The 24,455-nt window shown below is 44.1% G+C and overlaps 1 protein-coding gene and 1 long non-coding RNA gene across 2 annotated transcripts in view; both read right to left on the bottom strand.

The window, feature by feature from the left end:
• RORA (RAR related orphan receptor A) overlaps positions 1–24,455 on the bottom strand; it is a 718,773-nt gene that overhangs the window by 374,270 nt on the left and 320,048 nt on the right. The window lies entirely within an intron of this gene.
• LOC123386283 lies at positions 12,730–22,567 on the bottom strand. The gene is made up of 2 exons (XR_006600079.1): positions 16,573–22,567; positions 12,730–16,276 (listed from the first exon to the last, which is right to left on the bottom strand). It is a non-coding gene; the product is annotated as an uncharacterized LOC123386283 (long non-coding RNA).

The raw sequence follows: 24,455 nt of genomic DNA, 5'->3' as shown, positions 1-24,455 counted from the left end.
TGGGTGGCTCAGTCGGTTAAGCATCTGACTCTTGATTTGGGCGCAGGTCATGATCTCATGGTTTGTGAGTCTGAGCCCCAAAGCGGGCTCTGCGCTGACAGCCGGGAACCTGCTTGGGATTCTCTTTCTCCTCTCTCTCTCTCTCAAAATAAATAAATAAATAAAAGTATTTAAAAGTTTTTCCAAAATAAACAGTTTATTAAAAATACTTTATGGATGAACTTATGTTTTGGACAGCAACTCACCGGCAGTGCTCTAAGGAAATCACCATGTCAGGAAGCGAATATAACATAGCAGAGAGGTCTAGGAGGAGCTCAATATCTGAGGCCCAGACACCTCAATATCTCGTGAATGAAGATGTGGTTCATTCATAGAGAGAGGGACTCCTGCTGCCCCCAATGCCAGTATCATCACAGGCTGAACTGTCATTCCAGTTAGTTCCCTCCTACTGCAGGATGTATGGTCATTTTTCTGTGGCTCCCCAGCACCCAGACTATCAAATTCAACTCCTTAGCATGGCACACAGGTCCTCAACCCTTGCTCATCCCCTGTATTCTTCTATCTCACAAGCACACGTATTGTTCAATGCTATCTGCCTTTCACCTGCTTTTTTGACCTCTCTGAATATCCTTTTGTATCTTTCTTACCAAGGTACCAGGTAATCCCTACTCATTTTTTGTTTTCTGTTTTTTCCCAATCCTTTATCTATGCTCCCTCACCTTTCTCCATCCTTCCTTCTTCTTGGTTTTCAGGTTTCAAGGGTCAAATCCTTCAAGATTCTTCCCTAATCTTTCCCCTCCCCCAACCTCAGCTGGGTCCTCTCCCCAGTCCATGATCAAATTGTTTATCCCACATCCTAAATGTCTACCGAACATCCTCTGCACCAGATGGTGGTCTTTTATGGGTAAAGGCTGTGTGTGTGTGTGTGTGTGTGTGTGTGTGTGTGTGTGTGTGTGTGTGAGTGGTGTGTGTCTGTGTGCGCACGCGTTTTCCAACATCCTAATCTTTTAGCCAAGTATTCAGCACAAAGTAGGTTACAGTAATAAATGAACCAATGAATAAAATGGTCAAACCACTTAGATCTATTCCAGAAGTGTGCATGTACTTCTAAGGCCAGGAGAACTTGCTATTAAACATTAAATATTATTTCTACAGGAATAATTTCCAAATACGCTCACACGATTAGCAGTGAGCTCACACATTTCAGTAGTACTAACAATATGTACAGAGCATTTTGCAGAATGACATAATGAGAATGACAACATTTTATGACTAAGTACCAGATAATGAAAGAAAATTAATTAATGCACTGCTAAGATAAATGACTATAAGAACTTGGGGGAAAAAAAACCCTGCCATAGCTATTATGTTTCCAAGTTGGTTCTAGAATATAAAGTAGCTTCTACTGAGCAACTCTCACATCCAATTAGCTGTATTAGCTCTATTAAATTGGGATACAACTAGAGATACCCAGATGCTGTTTTAAACATCCCCAAATAATACATTCTGGAGCAGAAAGCAAATTCTGTAGGTAACTGCCAGGCGTAAAATAGTAGGGAATTGATCTTTGCATAGTAATTCATGAAAGAAGGGGCAAAGACAGAATCCAAAGCAGTCTGTCTATCCTTTTAGGCGTATTTGTCCATTAGTTTAATGAAGAATCCACCTAAAACAAATAAAGTAGTTTTCAATGTCAACATTAATTTTACCAAGCCAAGGCATCAGGTCCTAAAGGTAGTGAAGGGGGTTGGGGGGAGAAAAACCTAAACCAAATTTATTTTGCAGCTAGGATCCCACCCCACCTTTGGTAAATGCTCAAGAAAATTGCTAAAAATCTCATTTTATGAGTTCACTGCTCATAAAATTTGTGTATTTGAACATTATATTTCATAGGTTTTGGAGGAAGAGCTTATTCTAAAATTCTGCTTCTTTCCAGAATGAAGCCACATTTACCAGGGCATAGCTGATGAAGTTACAAATTTCTTTTTATGTCATTCATTTTTTCAGAACCATGCATCAAGCACCTGTTATGTACTGAGCATTGTTCTATGTGCTGGAAACACAGGAGTAAACAGAATAAAGTTCCCAGCACTGTAGCCTTACATTCTAGCTTAGGTGTTGGCAAATCTCTTTCATAAAAGGGTCAGGAAAGTACTTTTTTTTGCTGTGCACCCAGACTGTCTTTTGCAGTACTCAACCTTGCCATTTTGGTAAAAGTGCAGCCATAGACAATATGTAAAGAAATGAATGTGGCTGTATTCCAAAAAAACTTTATTGACATAAATGGGCAGGGGCCCATACTTGGCTTTGCAAAAATAGTTTGCCAACTTCTGTTCCAGTTCATGAAATTTCTTATCAATCACTGGAATCAAATAGTAGTGCTACGGAACTTATGGAACGACTTAAAGAATTATAAAAATTGAGTGCTGAAAAAGGACATTCACTTATTTTAGCCTTACTTTCCCCTAATGTGGCAATATCGAGGTTCAGAGTGTGGCCTTTACAGTCAGTCTGCCCGCGTTCAAATCCTGCCTTTTCTACTTACCAAAGGTGATCTGGGGCAAGCTACTTAATCTCTCTAGGCTTCATTTTTATCATTGATAAAAGGAAGGTAATAATAATATCTACATCTCAGGAGGCTCTCGAGATAACCCAGATAACTATCAGGGCACAAGGCTCACAGGAAACCCACGAAAAAATTCTAGTTATGTATGACACAACAACAACAACAACAACAACAACAACAACAAAAACAACAACAACAACAGTGAGGTTCAGGGAGGAGACATGACTGGCATGTAAGTACCCTGAGGGGAACCCAGGTACTGTGCCTTCCAAGGCAAGGTCCTGTCTGAACCACATGATCCATGAGCAATAAAAACTGGGCATATCTACAAATGGTAGCAAAACGTAGTCCAGTTCTCCAAGAAAGCTTAAGGCTGTCCTCTGATGTATGGAGAGGGATTTGGGGGAAAAAAGGACTACCCCAAGCCCTTGGTTAGAAATGTATGTGCTGTTGTCCCATCAATATGTTCAACAGTGAGGCTTCCAGTGGTACCCTAGAGAAGAATACGGCCATTCAGAGAATAAATTTCTGCAGTAGAGGCCTAAGGCAGATCAAAGAACCCAACTCCTCCATGCACAAAGGAAGTCAGGGCTTCCATACATTTACTGTAAACTGGAATGCCTCTATGAGGTTAAATGTTTTGGCTTCTTCTACCTGGCAGTGTGCTCCAGGAGACCACCCAATGAGCCTTGTGAAATATTATTTTTCATGGTAATTATTTTCAACCTTTTGCTTGTTTCACTTAAGGATCAGGTTCTCCAAAAACTCTTTTGAAGACCACAGTTGCTCAGGATATTTAATGAAAGTTATCCTTAGGGAAAGAGAAAAGCCAGAGCCGTGAGAGCCAAGAGTTTTGTGCCTTCATCCACCACACCCTTCTGGAGGCCCACAGAGTTCTACTATTTCAAGCAAATCAATCCACAACAGCATAAAGGTTCTCTTAGGGAACTTTAAGCTAATTAGTTGTTGAGTGTAACAGAGTGACGAAAATTAATTTTCTGAGGTTGGTCCTCCCCCCATAATTGTTTTTTTCTGAGGTTGGTGTTTTCTGGGATCTATCATTTGTGGGTTCTGACAGGAAGTAGGAGGGCTAAAAGACCACCACACGGTTAGGGTCAGTAGAATTATCCTTTTGACAAATGGTTTAGCTGACTAGAGACATCTGGGTCACATGGGCCTTGAACTGGATTTTAAGGTCTTTCTTCCCAAGCCAAAGACAATAGTCACTTTGGAAGTCCTGTACATCACTGCACTGGTGCCCATACATATTATCTCCTCACCCCCTCTTTTGGGGGGGGAGGCTATATACTTATCACATATAAGAGACTTCACTTAATGGTGAAAAGATATTTGGACACCCCTCTGGGAACTACCTCCATGGTCAGTTAAACATCCACCCCAGAGACTCTTCTTCCCAACCTCCTTTCAGAACGATGTGGCAGATACACACATTGCGGGAGCTCGCAGAGGAGAGGGGGCATTCTGGGTGAAGGGGACAGAAGGGCAGGGCACAGAGCTGTGCATGAGAGGCACATGGTCGGGACCCCTCAGAACAGTTCTGCAGGGCAGGTGTGCAGGGAGAAAGTCAATCTTCTGGTGAGGCTGAGTAGTTCTCCCTGACCGATCACTGAGAATTGAGAACAGTACATTATGTAGGATCAACTGGGAGGATGAAAGTTGAAGACAGTCATAGAGGAAGGTGGGAGGTACCTAGAGTAGGAGGTAAGTCCACAGAAGAGTCTGTGTCACCCAGACCCCTGTGCTCGAACACTTTGCCAAAGGTGGTGGATACTCGGTATTAAGCTGGCTGACCCTGTCACCAACCAGAGTATTGCAAAACATTCTTGCTTTCTTTCCTATTTTTATTTTTATTTTTTTTATGTTTCAGTTTTATTTACTTTATCTTACTTTATTTTAATTTTATCTATCTATCTATCTATCTATCTATCATCTATTTGTTTATTTAACTCCAAGTTAGTTAACATATAGTATAATAATAATTTTAGGAGTAGAATTTGGTGATTCATCACTTACGTATAACACCCAGGGCTCATCCCAACAAACACCCTCCTTAATGCCCATCACCCATTTAGCCCATCCCCCACCCACCTCCCTCTAGCAGCCCTCAGTTTGTTCTCTGTATTTAAGAGTCTCTTATAGTTTGCCTCCCTCTCTGTTTTTATCTTATTTTTCCTGCCCTTCCCCTATGTTCATCTGTTTTGTTTCTTAAATTCCACATATGAGTGAAATCATATGATATTTTTCTTTCTCTGACTGACTTATTTCCCTCACCCACTTTTAAAACCTTTGTTATCAGATCAAGGCATTGTGGGAGAATCACACGACTTCAACCGACCTATGTATTACACTTATTGAGATGTTTGATTTTCTTTTCTGAAATTGTTTGGAAGGTTTGCATATTAGCACTTCTAGGAAGTTTTCAAAAAGCAATTCTATCTAGCTTTCATGATTCAAATATTAACCTGTTCAATATACATGTATGGGACATCTTCTACATCTAGGACTTATGCCATGAAAACACAGTTCTTTTCTCAAGGATGAGTGAGACTGGCAGACACCCAGTTACAATTCAACATGCCAAGATGCTATTACAGAGGTCTATACAACTCTGGGGATTATGGCTAAGACCTTTCAGAAGTAACGTCATCTGAATCCAAGGGTGAGAAGCAGTTTAGAAGCAAGGCAACTAAATGGGAAGGATGAACATGTACAGAGATGCTAAAATTTCTTGGGACCTAATGTAGTCTCATTAAAATTGAAAGCTTGTATGTCCTTCACCTGCTTCAGTGTGGTTCTCTCTTATCCCTCTTATTAAATATCCCAGTCTCCCCAAGGCCTACCATACTGTCTAATATTTTGTAAGAATACTAGAATGATGGTGAATGAATGAATGAGTGTTCTTGTGCCTTTTTTTGGCAAGCATTTCTCCCTAGGAGATAGCAAGTTCTCTGGGAATAAGGACTGCGATTATTTTATGTGATTCTAAGATATCTTAGGATCTAGTTGATTTAATTGGTGATTAAAAACAATCAAGATTTAGACAAGGATTACAAGCCAATTCAATGGACAAGGAAGAGCCTTTGAACAAAGGGTTCAGTCACAACTGTGAGTCTACATGCAAAAGATTTAAACTGGACCCTTACCTCACATGGCACACAAGAATTAAAATGAATCACAGACCTAAACGTAAAAGCTAAAAACTATAAAACCCTTAGAAGAAAACAAAGGATGACTTTTTGTGACTTTGGAAAAGGCGCTGGTTTCTTAGATTTGACACCAAAAGCATAAGTGGCCAACAAAAAATATAAATTAGACTCCTACAAAATTAAAAATATCTGTGCTTTAAAGGGCACAATCAAGAAAGTGAAAAGACAACCCAGAGAACAGGAGAATATCCTGACAAGTCACATATCAGATAAGGGATTTATTTCCAGTCTATAAGAAAAAACTCTTACAGCTCTTTAATAAAAAGACAAACAACCCAGTTAAAACATGGGTAAAGGATTTAAAGAGACTTTTCTCCAAAGAAGATGTAGAAAAGGCCAAAATGCGTATGAAAAGATACTCAACATCATTACTGATTATGTAAATCAAAACCACAATAAGTTCCCATCTCACATCCATAAGGAATGACTAAAATAAAAATAACAGATAGTAACAAGTGCCAGAGAGGATGTGAAGAAGGTGAAACCCTCATACGTTGCTGGCAAGAGTGTAACATGTTATAGCCACCTTGGAAAACAATAGGGCAGTTTATGAAAATGTTAAACATAAATTACCATATAACTCAGTAATTCCACTTGCAGGTATATACCCAAGAAAAATGAAAACACATGATTGGACTTCTTGGTGACTTTAGCCCCCGGGACTTTTTTTTGTGTTTTTAAGAGTTTTTTTTAATGTTTATTTATCTTTGAGAGAGAGAGCACACACGTGCTCTAAAGCGAGTCGGGAAGGGGAAGAGAAAGAGGGAGACACAGAATCTGAAGGAGGCTCCAGGCTCCGAGCTGTCAGCACCGAGCCTCACATGGGACTCGAACTCACAAACTGTGAGATCATGACCTGAACCGAAGTCAGACACTTAACCGACTGAGCCACCCAAGAGCCCTGGGGACTTTGTTTCAAAGCAGCCTCCTCTGTCTTCCATCTCGTTCACCTTGGCCCAGAGTAGAATTCAGTACACATTTTTTTCACTATCCAAATGCTACTGTCTTTTCTCAATTTGAGAAATAACCAAGCATTTTTAATTGAAAACACCAATGTTCAGCCTAAAATGAATGAATCCCCTCCAAAGTCTAAAAACTTAACAATTAGAGATCATACTCACTTGTGCTCATTCCTTGAAAGCTCAAGTAAACCCAACAACTAAAATCCAGCAGTCAAAGCAACTAAAAGGGAGATTTCACTTTTATGCTACGGAATTACATCTGAATGTACCCACCATTTCTTTTCTTTGCAGATAATGGTAAAATTGCCTAAATCATACCAGCAGTGCTCTAATGAGACCTGATTTGGGTTCATTTCTATTCAAGGCAAACTAAACATGTAAAATGGCCTACTTCTAATGGCTCACCATAGTACACAAACCTTAAAAATGGATACTACTGAAGTAAATCTGGGCTGCTGAAGAATCGAGCACGGAGCCTAAATGAATAAGATTTTCCAATGTTAAGGAGAGGACGGAGTGACCTTCTCCTCACCGGCACTCACCCTCTTGGGACACAACCAGAGCTGCGGATTCGGCGTTGCTTTGTTGGTGGCTGGTGTAACTGAGAAGGGAGGGAAATTGGAGCTGAAGAAACTGACGATGTGATGAAACTACCTTGCTCCTTTGTGGGTTCACCTGCTTGGCCTACAGTGGTTGAGTGGAAGTCATTCTCTGAGGCCAGTCCTGGTCCCTGGAAGGCTGTGCTTAGAAGAAAGCTCTGTTCCTCTGCAAGTACTCTGTTAAGCTACATGACTAGATCCCAGCTTCCTGTCACTGCTCAGACCTCTGTCTGAAACTCTGGACCCCACAGAAGCAGCAGCTATCAGAAGCAATGTTACTATGGTGACCTACTGTGCCTATTTTTCCAGATGAAGTAACTTGTGTCCAGAGGTAAGGTCCCCAAGGAACTGCAGCAGACTTGTTAAAAGAAAATTCTCATTATGCAGTCCTCCCTGTAGGTATCTGGAAATGGTGCTTTGTCTTATAATCTTTAGTCTTTGTTTCCTTAATTTGAGCTCTTTGGATTCCAGAACTCCAGACCTCCACTGTGTACCTCCCTACTCTTTCAGTCCCAACCCGGCCACTCACCAGTCAGCTTAAACAGGTCTCAGGCCAGTATTCAAACACCTCTAACGACCCTCTAGTTCTTGAAGTCAAGATTTTTGAGGTCCAGTTGCCCTTGGACCTCTTGGCTATGTAGTGCCTCTACTGCCCATGCACCTGTGTGACAAGATCAGGCTGTTTCCACGTGTTGGAAGCACATGCTTCATCTACACTAAGCAGCAGCAAAGAATAAATCACCTGTGCTGTGGAGTGTACCACCATCAAGAACAAGGGTGATCCCGAGGGTCTCGGGGTCCACAGTGCTGAGTTTAAATCCTGACTTTGCTACTTGTTAGCCAGGTAGCGTCAGGGAAGTTTTGTTTGTTTGTTTTCTTTTTAGCTTTTTCTGAACCTTGGTTTGTTGCTTTGTTCATTGGTAACATGAGAATAGTTACAGTACCTACTTCATGGTACTACTGATTAATTAAGAGTATGTGAAATGATGTATATGAAGCACTTAGAACAAAGGTTGGTGCACAGCGAATACTCAGAAATATTAGCTATTGGTGTTATTTGGAGAAGCAAAAGCAAACAACTCTCAAAAGTCAGTAAGACAACATGCCAAGCAACTAATTAGATGCAACCTCATCATCTTATAAAATGCACTATTTATATAATTTGAAGCATTTTCCCACAAAGGACATTCAGTTTCTACGATCAATTATTTAGATTACAGACTCCAAAGTGTGAGGGCTCACTTTAAGACAATATGAAGTAACATCAGTGGACAGCAGACAAAAGAGATCAGTAAAATCTCTCTCTGACAGCCTGATAGAATTGGGGTTTAGGGTCAGGCTCTGGAAATTCCTCATAGACTAAGAGGAAATGTTTTGAAATGTTATTTGGCAGAAACAAATAATTTCCTTTTTCACCACTTGTAAAATAGGACGCAAACCTAACCCTTCCACCCCAATGTGTCATTTTAGAATACTACTTCCTTTAAAAACAAATATACATCATCAGGATTGTGGCATTGTCCTCTGAGTCACTATAAGAAGGAGATTTATGAAATTTGTGACTGCATTCCCTGTTAGCGCGTTTGAAGAAAGAAATCTATGCCATCATCCATGGGTCCCCTAAGAGGGCCTGCACGCAGGATTTCTTTTAGATAAGAGTATAAGAAGCAGATTTGCCTCCCTTCCAGACTGAAATGCTTTCTTTTGACCAATTACACCTCATGTTACTCTTCAGTGTCCAGGAACATTTAAGGCTTAAATACTGGCAACCCGGGAGGGCCCACAGACCTATATATTTCCATTCTCCCACACCCCCCACCTCCCTGGAACTGGTCCTGATCCAAACAACAATCTCCCTGAGGCTAGAGATGTTGCCATTTCTGTAGGTTAAAACCCACTGAATTGCAACAACTTCATTTCATTCAACCTAACTTTACCATTTATTTTTATTTTTATTTTTATTTTAGTTTATGGATGTGTTGTAGGCCAGCTCTAGGCCTCTGTAAAAGGAGAGAAGGTATAAATAAAATAAAATAAATAATGGTCTGATTTCTACAGACATTAAAATGATGAAACAAAAGATTACATTTCATATATTTTTGCTTTGAGAAAACCAAAAATACAAAATAATTCTGCCAATGGGGTTAACTCCCCCCCCCCTTAATTACAGGATTCCCTTCCATAAATGAAAACGGAGGCAGATAAAAATATACACATTTTGCCATTCACCCGCTCAATCAACACCTCAGCCACCACCTTCTAACCCCCATTTTAACCTTGAGGCCTCTTCCTTGGCTCCCCCAAAAGGGATCCTCAAAGCACCTCTTGAAAAGCAATGATGTAAAAGAATAAACATTAATTAGGAGAGAGGTGAGAACAATGGCCAGCACTCCACTTTCCTACAATGAGTCTTACTGACTCTTAACTTCACCATGACCTTCAGACCTTTGGTCTGTTTATTACTGTCAGTCTGGCCTCTGCTTTTTTAGCTGTCCTTGCTTGTCTTCCTCCCTGAGACCCTGAGCTCCAGGGCCCTCCCACAATGCACTCTTCCTGGGTACACCCACCATGGCTGCCATCTCGGAGAGAGATCTTTCCAGGACAGGGGCCCAGGCAAACACACTGAGCAGCCCCATCACTGGCCCATCACTGCTCCAGAATGGTGCAGTCAACACATCCCACCCTCCAGAAGTCCCCCATCTCAACCACTGGATGAAATAATCATTTGAATATTCAGGAGAATTCAGCACCATTACTAAAAAAACTGGGACCCCACTTCCACGATAGGCTGGCCGTTAAAGCTGAGGCTCAAAGACACTGCAAAACACAAAATGGCCACTTTGCCACAGTCGTCCCATGTTTTAATAAACCCCTAGGCTTCCTTTCACCACTAAAATAAGAAAGGGAGCAAGTGAAAGAGAAAGTGTTAGAAAACAGGGTGACTCCTTGGCTGAACAATAATTGCATTAAAAAGTGTCCTTGAGGCAGAGGGACCACTTGCGAAGGAAATAACACCTCAAACCAGGGGGCCATTCACCAAAGGGAGGCAACATTTGAAGCTCTTTGCAAAATGTTTGCCTGCTTCTGTCTTCCCTTGTTCACCACAGGACTGGTGAAAAAGAAAGATGATAAATATGTTTATAAAAAAAGAACCCATTCAATAATTCATCACCTTGCTGGCGCACAATATAACTACCACAAAAGAAATCTGTTTTCCTACCCACTGACCATGAATGGGCACCTGAGACTTAAGTATGGCTCAGAGCATTGTCCTCATGTGCACGTGTTCCAGAACCGTCCCGGCACGCTATCCAGGCCAGTACTCAGGTGGTGCTTCCTCCTCAATTAGCCCTGCTGTTCCTGCACCTACCACCTCTTCTGCCCCCCAACACAAAGCATGCTGGGTATCACCCAAAGTTTTGCTTTGCAGCAGCCAGTACAATTGACTAGACACAGAATTGTAGCTTGTTTTGCCCTAAGGTGGTGCTTTTCAACTGGGGGCAATTTGGCCCCCAGGGTACATTTGGCAATGCCTGGTGACAGTTTTGATTGATACATCTGGGGGTGACAGTGGCCATTGGCAGCTAGTGGGTAAAGGCCAGAGATGCTGCCAAATATCCTACCATGCATACGACAACTCCCACAACAAAGCACTGTCCTGCCTTCAATGTTGATAGTGCTTACGTTGAGAAACTCTGACCTAAAAGAAACACCATAATAAAAATCTGGTGCGCCAACCTCTCATTTCACAGATGAAGATACTGAAGCCTAGGGAGGGATAGTTAGACTTGGAGAATTCAGCCAGGTAGTAACAGAGCCAAGCATGGCATCCAGGTTAGCTGGTTGTATGAGTCTTCCCTAGAGCACGTTTTTTTCTGAACGGAATTGCTCTTAAAATGGCACTTAACCTCAGAAGAAAGGATACATACCTAAATGTAATCTGTGATTATCTGTAAATAGGAGTGTGCTCATTTTTCTCCTTTGTTCTGAGATGTCCAGCCTGGATTTATTTGGTTTGTTATTTTTGTTCTGCTTTTACAGTAAGCATTTAGTGCTTTTATAAGCAAAAAACATAACACACTGTTTTCACTTTGAAAGACTGTATGAACTAAAGTGAAAGTCAGCTTGACTAGTTAGTATTCATTGCTGGCAAGAGTATGGCAAGACCAGCATCGGAGGTGGTAGGGTGGGGTTGGGTAAGTGGTACAAATGGGGCTGTTTCTCGAAAACGAACCGGAAATATATATTCAGAGTCTTAAACATATTCAGTTTTTGATCATCCTATAGGAAATTTGTCCCAAAGAATTTCAAAGATTCACTTACCAGAATATGAAGTGAAGCTTTATTTATAATAAAAAAAACACTGAAAATAATACAAATATCTAATAGTATGTGATTAGTGTAATAAATTCTAGCTTGGCTTGATAAAACAAATTATGGAAAAAGACAGTGTTAATCAAACCCCACATATATACAAACGATGGAATGCTATACAGCTGCTCAAAGTCATGTTTTTTATTGTTCTAGCATTGGGGTCCCCATTAAACTAAAGTCTATGAGTCCAAGGATCTTGCCCTTTTTGGTTCCTTCTGCACTTCTGTATTCCTGGTACGTATCTAAAAATTAATGTTGAATGGATGAAATGAATGGATGGACATGACCGCCAATGAGTGACATTATCACAATCTGTATCCTCTTATTTTTCTCTGTTTTTCAAAGATTCTCTAATGAGTTTGTATTACTTTTATAAACAGAAAAGAATATGTAGATTATTTTGCTGTTGCAAAAAAATAAATAAAAGAACATAGTAGAACCTAAGTAAGGAAGGGGAAAAATGCAGTAGGCAAGGGCATATGAAAGGACATTCAGTGCTTGGGAAGCCCGTTCCATGACGCAACTGAGGGATGCAATGATACAGCTACCATGGATTCAAAATATGGGGATTATAATAGCCCACTGGACCGGCAGCAGTCAGTCCTTTGTTATAACTGGTTTACTCTTTCTGCATTCTTCCCTCACTTGAGCCTTTCTCCCACTGGTAACACCAAGAGCTAAAACAACAGAGAAGCCACAAATCAACAGACTCATGTGGTCAGAGGCTCCAGTGGCCACAAGATCAGAGGCATTGTGGCAGTGGAGGCTGGGGGTGCTTTTCAACTGGATGTGCGTCTGCAGCTGACAAATGGAATAAAAGAGCTATGCTGTGGTGCTCAAAATAGAACAGAAAAAAGTATCCCAAAGAGAGAGAGAGAGAGAGAAGAAGAAGAAAATGACACAGACATGAGAGGCTAGCTTCTGGAACAACCTAAAAAGACCAGTGTTAACCCAGACCCATGAATATAATTCTCACAGCCTTTGTAGAACTTTTTTTTTCCCTTTTCACAAATGCCTCATTGGGACAGCAACCCTGAAAAATGTCATCTGCCCTTTTCTTGGAATGGTTAGATCCTTATGTCACTTAGGTAGGAAAAAAAAAAAGTGCAACGATTTTGTATATTTGACTACTTGTGGTCATCCTGGTGGGGCGACTGAAGAAAATAAACAAACCTAGAAGTATAAATCAGCATGTGTGCATGGAGAGAGAGAGTAGAAGAGTCACAGGAGGAAAGAAGAGAGAAACAGAGAAAGAGAGACAGGGAGCATGTGCACACCTTACCAGAAGGAGCGGACTCAAGCAATCACTCTCTCAAGGTAGCATAAGCTGGAGTTCACAGACTGTCGAGGACCCTCTGCCCAAACCCATTCTCTCTTGCCTTCTTGATTTCTCCAAAACATAGAGAAGCAACACATTCCTTTAACAAGAAAAAAATCCTCTGTGCCCCGATGAGAAATAGAGCTCACATTGAAAACGGTCCCCCAAAGGGAATGTGAGTCACAGGTATCTCATCTTTCTTGAGCACAGGTTTTAGGGACATAGAGGAAGGGTGAGACAAAGGCAGGAGTCACTGAAGGTAGCAGGCGACACAAATGAATGTGGCTTTTGGCACAGCTGGCCCCTAAAAAGCAGTCTTTCGCTTGATTCCATGCAAAGAACATACGGGATTGTGGTAGATGAAGGATGGCTCCAAGTTCTTTGGCATTCCCTCCATTCAGAAGTGGGGTTGATTTCTTCTCTCCTTGGATCTAGGCTACCCTGTGGTGCTTTCACCAGGAGGGTAGAGCAGACATGAAGCTATGCCTGTTTGGGGCTCATTCTTCAAGAAGATTGGTGGCTTCCACCAGCTTTTCTTGGAGCCCCAAAGTGACATGTAGTAAGCCAACTACTCTGTGGTAGGGCCATGTGGAGATAACTTAGGAACACATGAAGGAGGGGAGCCCAAATGAGCCCTAGATTTCCAGCTGTCCCTGCCAAGCTACTGAACACACAAGTGAGGCCATTACAGACCCTTCAGACCAGCGCGGCTGTAGGTGAAAACCAACAAGTGACTCCATGTGATGTCACGCAAAACAGCACAATTGCCTTGCCGAGCTTTGCCTGGATCCCAAACCCACAAAAAACGTGACATCGAATAAAATGGTTTTATTCTTCAGTTCCAAAGTTTTGGGGTAGCATGTTACATAATAATAGATAGTCTAGGCAAGAGGCTTACAATGGCTGGTAGTTTTCACTATGAGTTTTGCCTCAGAAATAAATAAATCCATCTATCCATCTACCTATTTGTCTACCTGCCTACCCACACATCTGAAATAAGAGATAAAATATCGTCTGTGCTTGAAATGCAAGACAATGCAAGTAGTGTCTGTCCCGCTCTGCCACTTGGCTAGTAGGTGACTCAGGCACTTATAATCCTCTTTAAGCCTCAACTGCCTCATCTGCAAAACATGGATAATGACCCCTACTTGATGGAGTTGTTCTGAGTGTTATAGGAGAAAGCACATGTAAAGCACGGAGCACAGAGCGTGGCTCACAGGCAGAGGCTTCCACAGGCTGTGATCCCCACAGCACTCGACCCAGCCTTGCCTCTTGTGTCTCTGCCACCTCATTTCCTGGACACTCTGACTTTTCCAGGCAAATGACTGCCTGTTTGTCTTGTTTATATCTCAACCCAACTCCCTGCTAGAGCTTCCCCAAATAGAGGGCATCTTTAAAAGAATTCCATCTGGTATGCAGAAGGTCCTTAAAGGGAAAGGCAGACAAGAACTTGTTACGTACGGAGACAGCATTTCCCCCAACTACATCAGACAGCATGATTTGATAGAAGGTAAACCATCTAAACACCCATAATAGAGACATTAAAACAAACCAACCAACCAACCAACCAACAAACAAACAAACAAAAAAGATGTAGAGAGGCCCTGAAAATGGAGGAAAGAAAGAAAAAGCCAGAAGGTTCTAATATAGGATCTAGTTACATGACTAGGCTGGGACCCCTCTGTAACTTTCCTCCCTCTCATCTCATAGCTCACCAGGGTTGAAGCATAAGTAGGTCTCAAAGGCTTTACGCTGCAACGGTTTTGCCTACAACCGAGTGTAGGAATATCCCACATGAAAGGACCAAATTCCATGCCTGGGTGGTTCCTGTGGAACCTTTCCTTACACTTGCTTATGTTAAACTCCTTATAGAGTCGGCCTGCCAAGGGCCACCCAGTTATAACCATGGATTTCAATTCCTCCTGAAAAACATTTCAACTCATTTGCTTAGTCAATATAGACAGCTTTGATCTCCACCTGAGGTGGGTCTACAGTAATGAAAAAAGCAAATTCTCCTGCATAAACGATTTATATGGGTGATGAAAGGCTTTATTAAAACTCTTCAAGAACGACTTAAGCCATTACTAAAATTAGTACGCCATCATCTAGGTTTTGCAATGAATGTGTTTTACGGCCACGACTTCTTCGTAGACAACTGGGTCCCTTCTGGAATGGTTTGGCACAGACTTGCTAAGTGTTTGTGGCACAGACTTGGAAGACAACTAACAACTCTAAAATCCCTACCATTTCCAAAGTCCAGACGAGACTTGTGGTCACCACATTTAAACCTAACAGCCTCCTAGAACAACATCATCTGTGACTATCTCCCTTCTGCTCCTGGACCACAAGACTGCCTTCCTCAATAGTTTATACTGCTCCTGGAAGTGATCTGCTCTTCATCAGGTTGTAGCAAATAAAAACCAAGACAGGTCAAAAGAAAGCTGGCTTCTTTGTCAGCACTGTACTTTCCTGTGCCAGAGCTGAGAGGAGAGAAAAAAATGAGAGAGCGAGAGTGAGAGCGAGCTGGAATTAGTAAAAAGGTTTCAAGTGCCTCTATGATCTTTTAACAGAGATGTTAAGCATATCAGATTTGCAACCCTTCACGGCCTGAAGGGATCTAGTTATTTGGTCAGTTGTGAAGACATTCTCTTGTTCCTACTCTATCATGCTGTCACTAGGGTGCACGCCTGGTTCATGATAAAAGGCAGCCAAACTGCGGTTTTAAAGGAATTTCAGAAGGCTCAGCATTATTGAAGACCCTTGCCAGGATTAAAACCAGGTTCGGGAAAGCAAAGTGCTCTACATATTATAGACAAGAGCAGAAGAGCAGAAAGAGAGACAAGGAAAAGGCAAAGGAGCACGAGTATACAATAGGTAGAAAAAAGTATCTTTACAGGCACTTTTGATGTGACTTCGGGGCCATCTATTTCTTTCTTTAGGGTTATACGCGCGTGGTTATTTGGCATTTGGATGGGCAGAAGGTAGGGAAGGAGCTTTTAAAAATAGCTCACTCTCTCTGGTGCAAGACAGTGCTAGCTTGAAAGGCTGGTTGTTCTCACGCACTAAGGCAGGCTTGGAGCTGTTCCCTCGCAAGTGCCACACCACGGCCTCACCTGTGCCTGGCTGCGGTGATAAGCAAGAGATGACACTGGGTCTCACCCAAGAGCAGCCAGACTCCTTGGAGCTTCCTTCATATGGCCTAACACTTCATGGAGTCTCATCATGACCACCTACAAAGAAGGCTAGTGAGAACTCAAAATGAAGGGATCCCAAAACACAGCCCTACTCAGACAAGAAAGGGTATCCCTAGATAACTCAGCCGTGCTTACGGGGGGAGCTCCAAGGTGGTCTCTCTCTGTCCCTGTCTTGCTCTGCAACCCTCACCTCATCAACCAGGCTCCCGCCCTGGAGCTGCTTTCTCTCCCCTGGCTTCATACACACACCCGGTCATGCAATGGTTTCACTGGCTTGATTCACAGCACTTCCTCTGAGCAAGTGTTCTCGGGTTTTGTTGCTGTTGTCTCACCTGTCCTCCAGCGCTCCTAACGCTGGGGGCTTTTCTGGCTCACCTCGAGATTTTCTTCCCCTTTAAGCTTCTAGGCAGGTGTGTGTCAATTCTAGACAGCAGCAAAGACCAAAGCTGCCAGTGCCCTGTGTGATGGGAGCCCGCCACTTTGCAAGTCTTTCCTGAGATGGCAACAAGCCTCCTTCCCTGGGGGTCCCGGGGCAGACAGACTAGCCCCTAACACCCCTTCCGCTCAGAGGAGTGGGATGGTGGCAGCAGGGAATGGACCTTCAGCACAGAAAGAAAGACAGTGTATTGTCAACGTATACTCACTGGAGCCCAGAAGATGATCACACCTAAGAGATGCTAAGAATAAGAGGGCTACCTCAGAGGTACCTTTCCTGACCCCTCCTTGCCAGGCCTCAGCCCTTGGAATAAGTCTGCCTCCCACGCACGGTCCCATGAGCATCCTCTGTATGCCCCACCACCACCCTGGAAGGAGCTGGCTACTTCCCACTTTGCTACGATCTTCTTGGCAGCAGGAACTAGGTCCTCTGGGGCTGTGCATCCAGCACATGCTCCACGGTTCTTGGTAGAGAGAGATGTCCCTAACTGTTGGCTGAGTGACTGATTGCTTAGTCCAGCCTCCTTTGGCAGAGGAGGAAACTGGTGCTGAGAGTGAAAGCGAGGCAGGGCGGGAGGGAAAGGAATCAACCTTTCTGGAATACCCACAGACCAGCAGGCATCGTAGGCATGTGACCCTTACTAGTTCATTTTCCTCCCAGAAGCCCAGTGAACAGGCTTCCCCGCCCCGCAGACCTGCGAGTGAGTACTGGGACACACATGGATTTGGGAGACAGCCAAAGTCAAGGTTCTAGACAGTCAAAAGCTCACGAGTTGGGGAGAGGGACGGCTGCACCAGACAAGCGTCTGAGGCCTCGTGGTGAGCTGAAATGGGAGCACCTCTGTGTGGGGAGGATGCTCAAGAGGCACCACGTCCCCCTGGAATTTAGATCTGGCCTCCCTTGCAGGCAGAGATACCAGATCTCCCAAGTTAAAACGTCTAAGGGCGGCAGACGCAGGCCGGGAAAACACACAGTGCTGTCTTGCCTCCTTCACCTGTGTCCGTTAGCAGACTTAAACTTATACCAGCTGGAACCCACACACAGAAACCAATATACACTGCTGCAGGAAATGTGAATCGTAACAACCCCGATGGATGGCAATGGATGTAAAAATACCTTAAAAGTATAAGAAGATTACTTCTGAAACCTGGGAATGACTTACAAAAGGTAAGAGATTATAACACATCATCAAGTAATTTCCCGATTTTGAAAATAGAGGGAAATGTATTATACATATATACATGGATTCTAGAAGGTTCACTACTCACGGCAGGGATTAGGATTCTCAGGCTCCATCTTCCCACAATGAGTAACTCAGATGTCACCGTCTTATTTTCCAATGATCTGTGCTGGACACATAAGCATCTGTGCATTAGGTCAGTACTTGTTTCAAGCTGCCTGCTGTTAGAACTGAAGGCACTTTCAGGATCCTTTATCCTAAACTCCTGACTTTACATCCGTGCAAACTGGGAACTCAATGAGTTTTCTCAAAATTAATTGTGGACATGGGCCTAGAAGACTGCATGTTTCTAAAATGTCTCATTAATACCGCTTTTTAACAATTGGCCATCCCAGCTCCTCTCAGAAGAATGCGGGTACACGTTTTAAGAAACGATATGTTTGCTCTTAAGAAGGATGCTGCCTGTCCACACCATCCCAGCTTTTCTCTTGCCCGGAGGCCCCAGCGGCAGAAATGTGAGCATGTGAGCCATGGAGGCTGATGCTTCGGAGAACATGTGCTCCCATGGTCAGGGCGCTTGGCTCCGGGGCCCCTTTGCAGGGACCACAGAGAGCAGCTGAGATAAGGTGTGGCCGATGGCTGTTCTGTTTGTGCCATTTTAGCGGAGCTGGGATGTTATGCAAGGAAATCTTTGGTATTGCAATAATCCTGGATTATAAATAATTTAGCATATTTCTTTGTAAACTGCAGTCCAGAATCCTTGCAAATAAGAAAAGGATTAACTTTTTTAGAAGTACTTGCTCTTGAGACTTTAAGTTCAAGGCAGAACAATGCTTGCCGTGGTAATTCCATCTATTTTAAGATCACAAAACCATACCAAGTTGAAACCAGAGCAGAAGATATTAATGCAGTGCTCTCTCTGAAGTGCCCAATAGTGGGACGAGAAAGCTTTCAAAGGGAATTAAGTAGACAGAGAAAGCTCCCTGTTCATGTCCAAATCACAAGGAGGCGGCTGAATAGGATTCACAGTTCTCCGTGGGAAGGACCCACACCACAGCTAATGTTCAAAACAGGGGGGAGATGTCTTGGGAAGATCAAGGACCCAGAATTCTGCTGTCAGAATCAGCTGCCTGCCCATTAGAGCCTCAAAAGACCCTCTTCCATGTGCGAGCTGATATGATCCTGCAAATGAGCCCATTTTTCTTTTTCTAACTGGCCCAAACTCTATCTGAAGAAAGCTGTCATTATGTAATATTTCTTAAGTGCCCTTGATGTAAGCTTCAGATCTAGTGTGTGTGCGCGCGTGTGTGTGCGTGTGTGTGTGCACTGGGAGAGAGTAAGGGGTCAGCGAAGAATAAGATGTACACAGAAAGTAGAGAAATTGGATGCGGAGCTGCTCAGAACGTTGAAGAACAGACAAGCATCTGGGGTGGGCCTCCGGTCAAGGGGTCAGTACCTGGTTAGGTCACATGGACAGAGGTCAGGAGAGGAACAATGTTAGCCGCAGAGAGAGTCAGAGCCAGGGACAACTGAAGGGTCAAATGGGTAACAAAAGACAGAAGCAGAGAGGTACAGACTCAGAAACCACCAGCCAGCATGAGAGGGGCAAGGCTGGGGCATGAAAGACAAGAGACAGGTCAGCAAAACCACACCTCCAAAGCTTGGTCTCCAAGACCCTCCTTGATCTGGTCTCTTCCCTTCTTTCCAGCCTCATCTCCTGCTGTCCCACATGTGACACCTTATATACCGTCAAAATAAAAATGTAGCAGACTCTGTGTTTTTCTCCACTCTTGTCTTTATTCCTTGTGTTCTCTGTACCCAGATGACCCTTTCTCCCAAGCCCTGGTCTTTCATTTTCCAAGATTTAGCTCTGGAGTTGCCTCCTCCTGGAAGCCTTCCTTGCTCCCCAAATCTCAAGGCCTGGTGAAGTACCACTCCTACATGCTCTGGTGACATCACGCCCATTTCCAAGCTTCTAAGAAAGATGGCAAAACATTTTCATGCAAAGGGTCAACTCTGAACTCTGAAAGGGTCATGGCTGCTTGGAGGCACTGTGTTGAGAGGGATTCTGAGGCCTCACCTGGAATCACAAGGAAAGAAAGCTATACTCTGGTTAAGGAGCCACTTCAGGGCACGGGCCATCATGTGCCATTTGTGCTCTAGACCAACATCCTCAAAGGGCAGATGAGGAAGCCGAGGCTGAAAGGAAAATACCCAGCCAGCATCACAAGGCTGGTTGACAGCAAAATCCCAACAGAAAACCAGGTCTTGTGATTCCTTAACCCAGTGCCCCTTTGAAATAAGATTCTCGAGGACTCTAATCTGAAATACTGCAACTCTTCATAAATTCTTAGCTCTTTTCAGAGGAGGGGAACAATTACACGGCCATGGAGCCAGCGAAGAGAAACGAGAGTTCAGTGCTTGGACACCACCTGCCTGAACCCGAGTCTTACAATGTTTCCTAACGCCTAAGCCTCCCCACGTCCCTACCCTTATGCTGGTCTCCAGTCGGCACTGTTGGCACTGACAGGGCCTGTTACCCAATGTGAAATGAAGACTTCGGAGCTGGCGGACTCTCCCGGTATATCACAAATACGCTCCTCCGTGTCAGGGAAAAAGCCTAAAGCAAGTTGAAGCTACCTTTCCCCACTTTGTATTTCAGCCCTCACCCGGGAATCGGAAACTTTCCTGAGAAGGAAATATACTCAGAATGGTTTCACGAGAGGAACTCTTTCCCTGCCTTATCGTGAAAGGAATTTTCCAGGGGCTTGCCGTTTCGGGAGGTTACAGGGCATAAAGAGGAGGAAAGCTGGCATGCGCTCAGTCTGACAAGAAGCTGTCCCGTTACTACTGTCCTTAAGTTTACCTGGCACATCTTATAGGATCGTGAAAAGCACTTTCCTGAGACAGTAAGTGGCGATAGGCGACACGTGCTTGACGACCCCCTCTCCTCCCATCTTATGCTCCCGTGAGAATTTGGGATGTGAGATGAATTCTCCCAGCACGGCCCAAGCCTGCAAAGGGTCGTCTAACCTTGAACCTTCAGTTTGGTTAAATGGGCTGAAGGGAATCAAGAGGATGTCTGCCTTTATGCGCTTCAACAGCAAATGGCCCGCTTGGCCAGGTTACCCAAGGACACGGCTCTAACCAAAGACGGGAGAATTCCCAGAACTGGAGGCAAATGTGAGATGCTGATAGGACATTCCCTAAACCCCCTCTCCCAGAATGCTCAACAGCAATTAGCAACCATGTCCTCTGTCTCACCTCTGCTGTGTTTTTAGCAGCTCGGTTTCTTCAGAGGACAGGGCAAGTGGGAATGGGATTAGGCCGGGAGTCCTGATTTTCTGAGGGAAGACAGTATTATTGTATGTTTTCATTTCAAGTTTCTCTGAAGGACTTCTGGATAATGAAACCCCTACCCTGCCCAACTCAGACTCTGTCATCTTCGGGGGCCCACCTCACCCCTCCGTATGAAATTCAAGAAGCCGATTTGCAGGTGACTTCTGAGCAGCTGAAGAGAAGTGTCCACTGTATGTGTTTTTATTTTTTTTCAAGCCCTACAAGAGGCTCTCAAGGGACGAAGGGGCATAGAGGAAGGAGAAGTGGGTGACACAGCCTCTGAGGGATCAATAAATTCGACTGCTTCTGTACACAAGGGGAAGGATGGTGCAGGGAGGCAGATGGGAGAAGGAATCCCAGAGTCATAAATTTTAAAGCTGAAAGGACCCTTAGAAGTCACCTGGTATAACCTCCTCTATTTTGTACATGAAGAAACCCAAAGTCAGAAACGCTAATGCCCAAGGTCACGCTCCTTGTGAAGAGAGAAGCAGGACCCGCATCCTGCCCTCCCAGGTCTCCAGTCCAGTCCACAGAGACTGGGCTGCTGTCACCCCGTCAGGAGCGGCGTGAACGCTGCGGTGCCTACAGGGTGACCCCATGCTCACCCCCAAGAGGCCTCCCATAATGCTCCTCTCCTCAGAACCAATGTCATGGCTGCTCACTTTCTCTAAAAACTATCTTCATTGGCCACATGGGCCCAGAGACAGGGACGAGCTCTCACGGCTGACTTTCCCTGTGAAGCTGGCAAAGCTGCTTCGGCGATCATTTTTTAACTCGGCAGCTCCCTGACAAGAGGATTAAAGCAGGCGGCTTTCAAAAAAGTCCCAAGAATAATTTAAAACTCAGTATGTTAATGCCCGCCTAGAGTTTTGGCCACTTTTGTGAAAACTCATAAATCTCTCCTGCCACACCCTAACAGCAATCACCATGTCACTGGCACGGCTTAATGAAATTTAGAAAAAAAAAAAAAAAAAAAAAAGTACAGTGAACCCAACCATAAATTAGGACCAGAAACCTAACTGTGCGGATGAAACTTTCGAAGTCGCAAACCAAAACTGAGTGTGGAGTCACGAATGTGGGGGGGGGGGGCAGTTTGAGGGAGTGGGGGGGTGGTTCTTTAGGAGGGTGGCTCCTTTTCTCTTTCCTTCCTGCAAACAAGACAGGCCGAGGGACTAGAAAACAGGGCCTCGCAAACGTGAGCTCGAGTCAGAATCCCCGTGAGAGTGTGCCAAGCCCCAGACTGCTGGGTAGGCCCTGCTCCTTGGTTTTCTGATTCAGCAGGTCCGGGGTGGGGCCTGAGAATCCACATTTTTTTTTTTCTTAATTTTTTTTTTTACATTTATTTATTTTTGAGACAGAGAGAGAGCATGAACAGGGGAGGGTCAGAGAGAGAGGGAGACACAGAATCGGAAACAGGCTCCAGGCTCTGAGCTGTCAGCACAGAGCCCCATGCGGGGCTCGAACTCACAGGCCGTGAGATCATGACCTGAGCCAAAGTGGGTCGCCCAACCGACTGAGCCACCCAGGCGCCCCGAGAATCCACATTTCTAACCAGTTCTCAGGTGGTGCTGATGCCGCCAGTCTGGGGAACCACACTTTGGGAACCTGTGGGCTGGAAAGACCCACCGAGGCCTCTGCTGGGGTGGGACTCAGCGGCAAGGTGGGAGATGGGACGTGGGGTGGAATTTCAGCATCGCTTCACAGCCACAGCAGGCAGGGTGGGAAAGGGAAGCGCAAAGACATGAGGGCCCCGTTGTCATAGCACCAGCGGTCCCTTGAACAGGGAGGTGAGCCGTGTGCTCCGGCTCCTTTAGTCACCTCGAAAAAGATAATGCCTATCTGAGCAAAAGCAAACACCGGGAGGCTTAAAAGCCCGGGGTCCCCATGCTCGTTCCTCAAGCAGGAGGAAAAACGTCTTTATGGAGAGAAAGTGCAGTCTAAATAGAAAGTGGGGCTCGATTTCCACGAGCTCGAGTCAAAGAATCTGCTGAGAAGGCCACATGACACACGAAATGAAATCCAGGTCCTTGATACCCAGAGGCAAGAAAGAGAGCGGAAGATCCAAGAAAATCCAAACGTTCCTGAATTTCTACAGTAAACAGTTCTGATCGGATTCTCTTGCTATTTTGGAACATACATGAAGTTCATTAATTGGCACACATTAAACAGGAAAAAAAAAATAGAAACATAAAACAAGAAGGTGCTGGAGGACAAATCGGTAATTGCTCCTTTAGAGCAAACCAAAGTTACTGAGAAAATCTCCTATAAAGGCTCTGTCAAAACAAGTCACTTAAGGATTAGCGAGAGCTAAATCCTCCGTCAGAGAGATTTTCCTCAACAGTCGTAAATGGGTTTTAGTATCGGAAAATCTTAGAAAATATACTTTCCCTGCCCCTACCCTCCTCTCAGAACGGCTCTTTCAAGAGCTTGGCATCCTGTGGAAGCACAGCGTTTCCTTAGGCTGAGCCTTCTTCTTTAAAAAATAAAATAAAATGAAATACACTCTGTCATTCACGGCCAAGTCAGTGGCTGGAAATAAACTGTGACAGGCACCCCGAACATGTTCCAGAGTCTTGCCCATACAATACACAGGCTCAAGTACTGTCTTCTCCTTCAGCAATTTCCCCAAGAACAATTAATAAATGGCTATTAAAAGCTAGTACTCTTACTTCAGCTTTCCACCTCTTTCCGTGTGGTCTCTTTCCTCAAGATTTAACTGCTCAATTTATTCTTTTAGCGAGGAGAAGAGCTTAAACTTCTTCCTTAAACATGTGTAGGTGATTACTTTTTTTAATTAGAGAAAGGTAAACATTGATAATATCGAACTTTTTCACAGGCAGCCTTCTAAGAGTACACATTTTAATTCTCTCAGTAAAGGGTCACCTGTTTTATGCTCTTAAAACCATCAATCAGGACTTGTGTTACAGTTCTGAGCAGTGTCTGCGGCTCCTATCACTGGATTAGGGAGGTCTGGCTCTGTTCATTAAGCTAGTGCACGGAAAAGACCCACTCACACTGGAAACACTTGGAGACGCTCTGGCATTTAGCCCCGTGAGAGGGTGACCTGGCAAGACCATTTTCAGATCTGCCTCCCAGATGGTCACGCTCCACTTTTTCTGCCCAAACCTTTGTTCTCCCATCAGCTCTCAAAGCTAACGCACCCTGGACATCACCAGTGTCGATCAGTGGAAAGCTAACACACTTGCAAAAAGCTCCACGCGTGAATAAAGATTGATCTAACCCCCTTGGAAACAGACTAC

Source organism: Felis catus, chromosome B3, assembly GCF_018350175.1.
Source record: "Felis catus isolate Fca126 chromosome B3, F.catus_Fca126_mat1.0, whole genome shotgun sequence".
Lineage (NCBI taxonomy): Eukaryota > Metazoa > Chordata > Mammalia > Carnivora > Felidae > Felis > Felis catus.
This window is presented reverse-complemented; position numbering and strand designations above follow the sequence as displayed.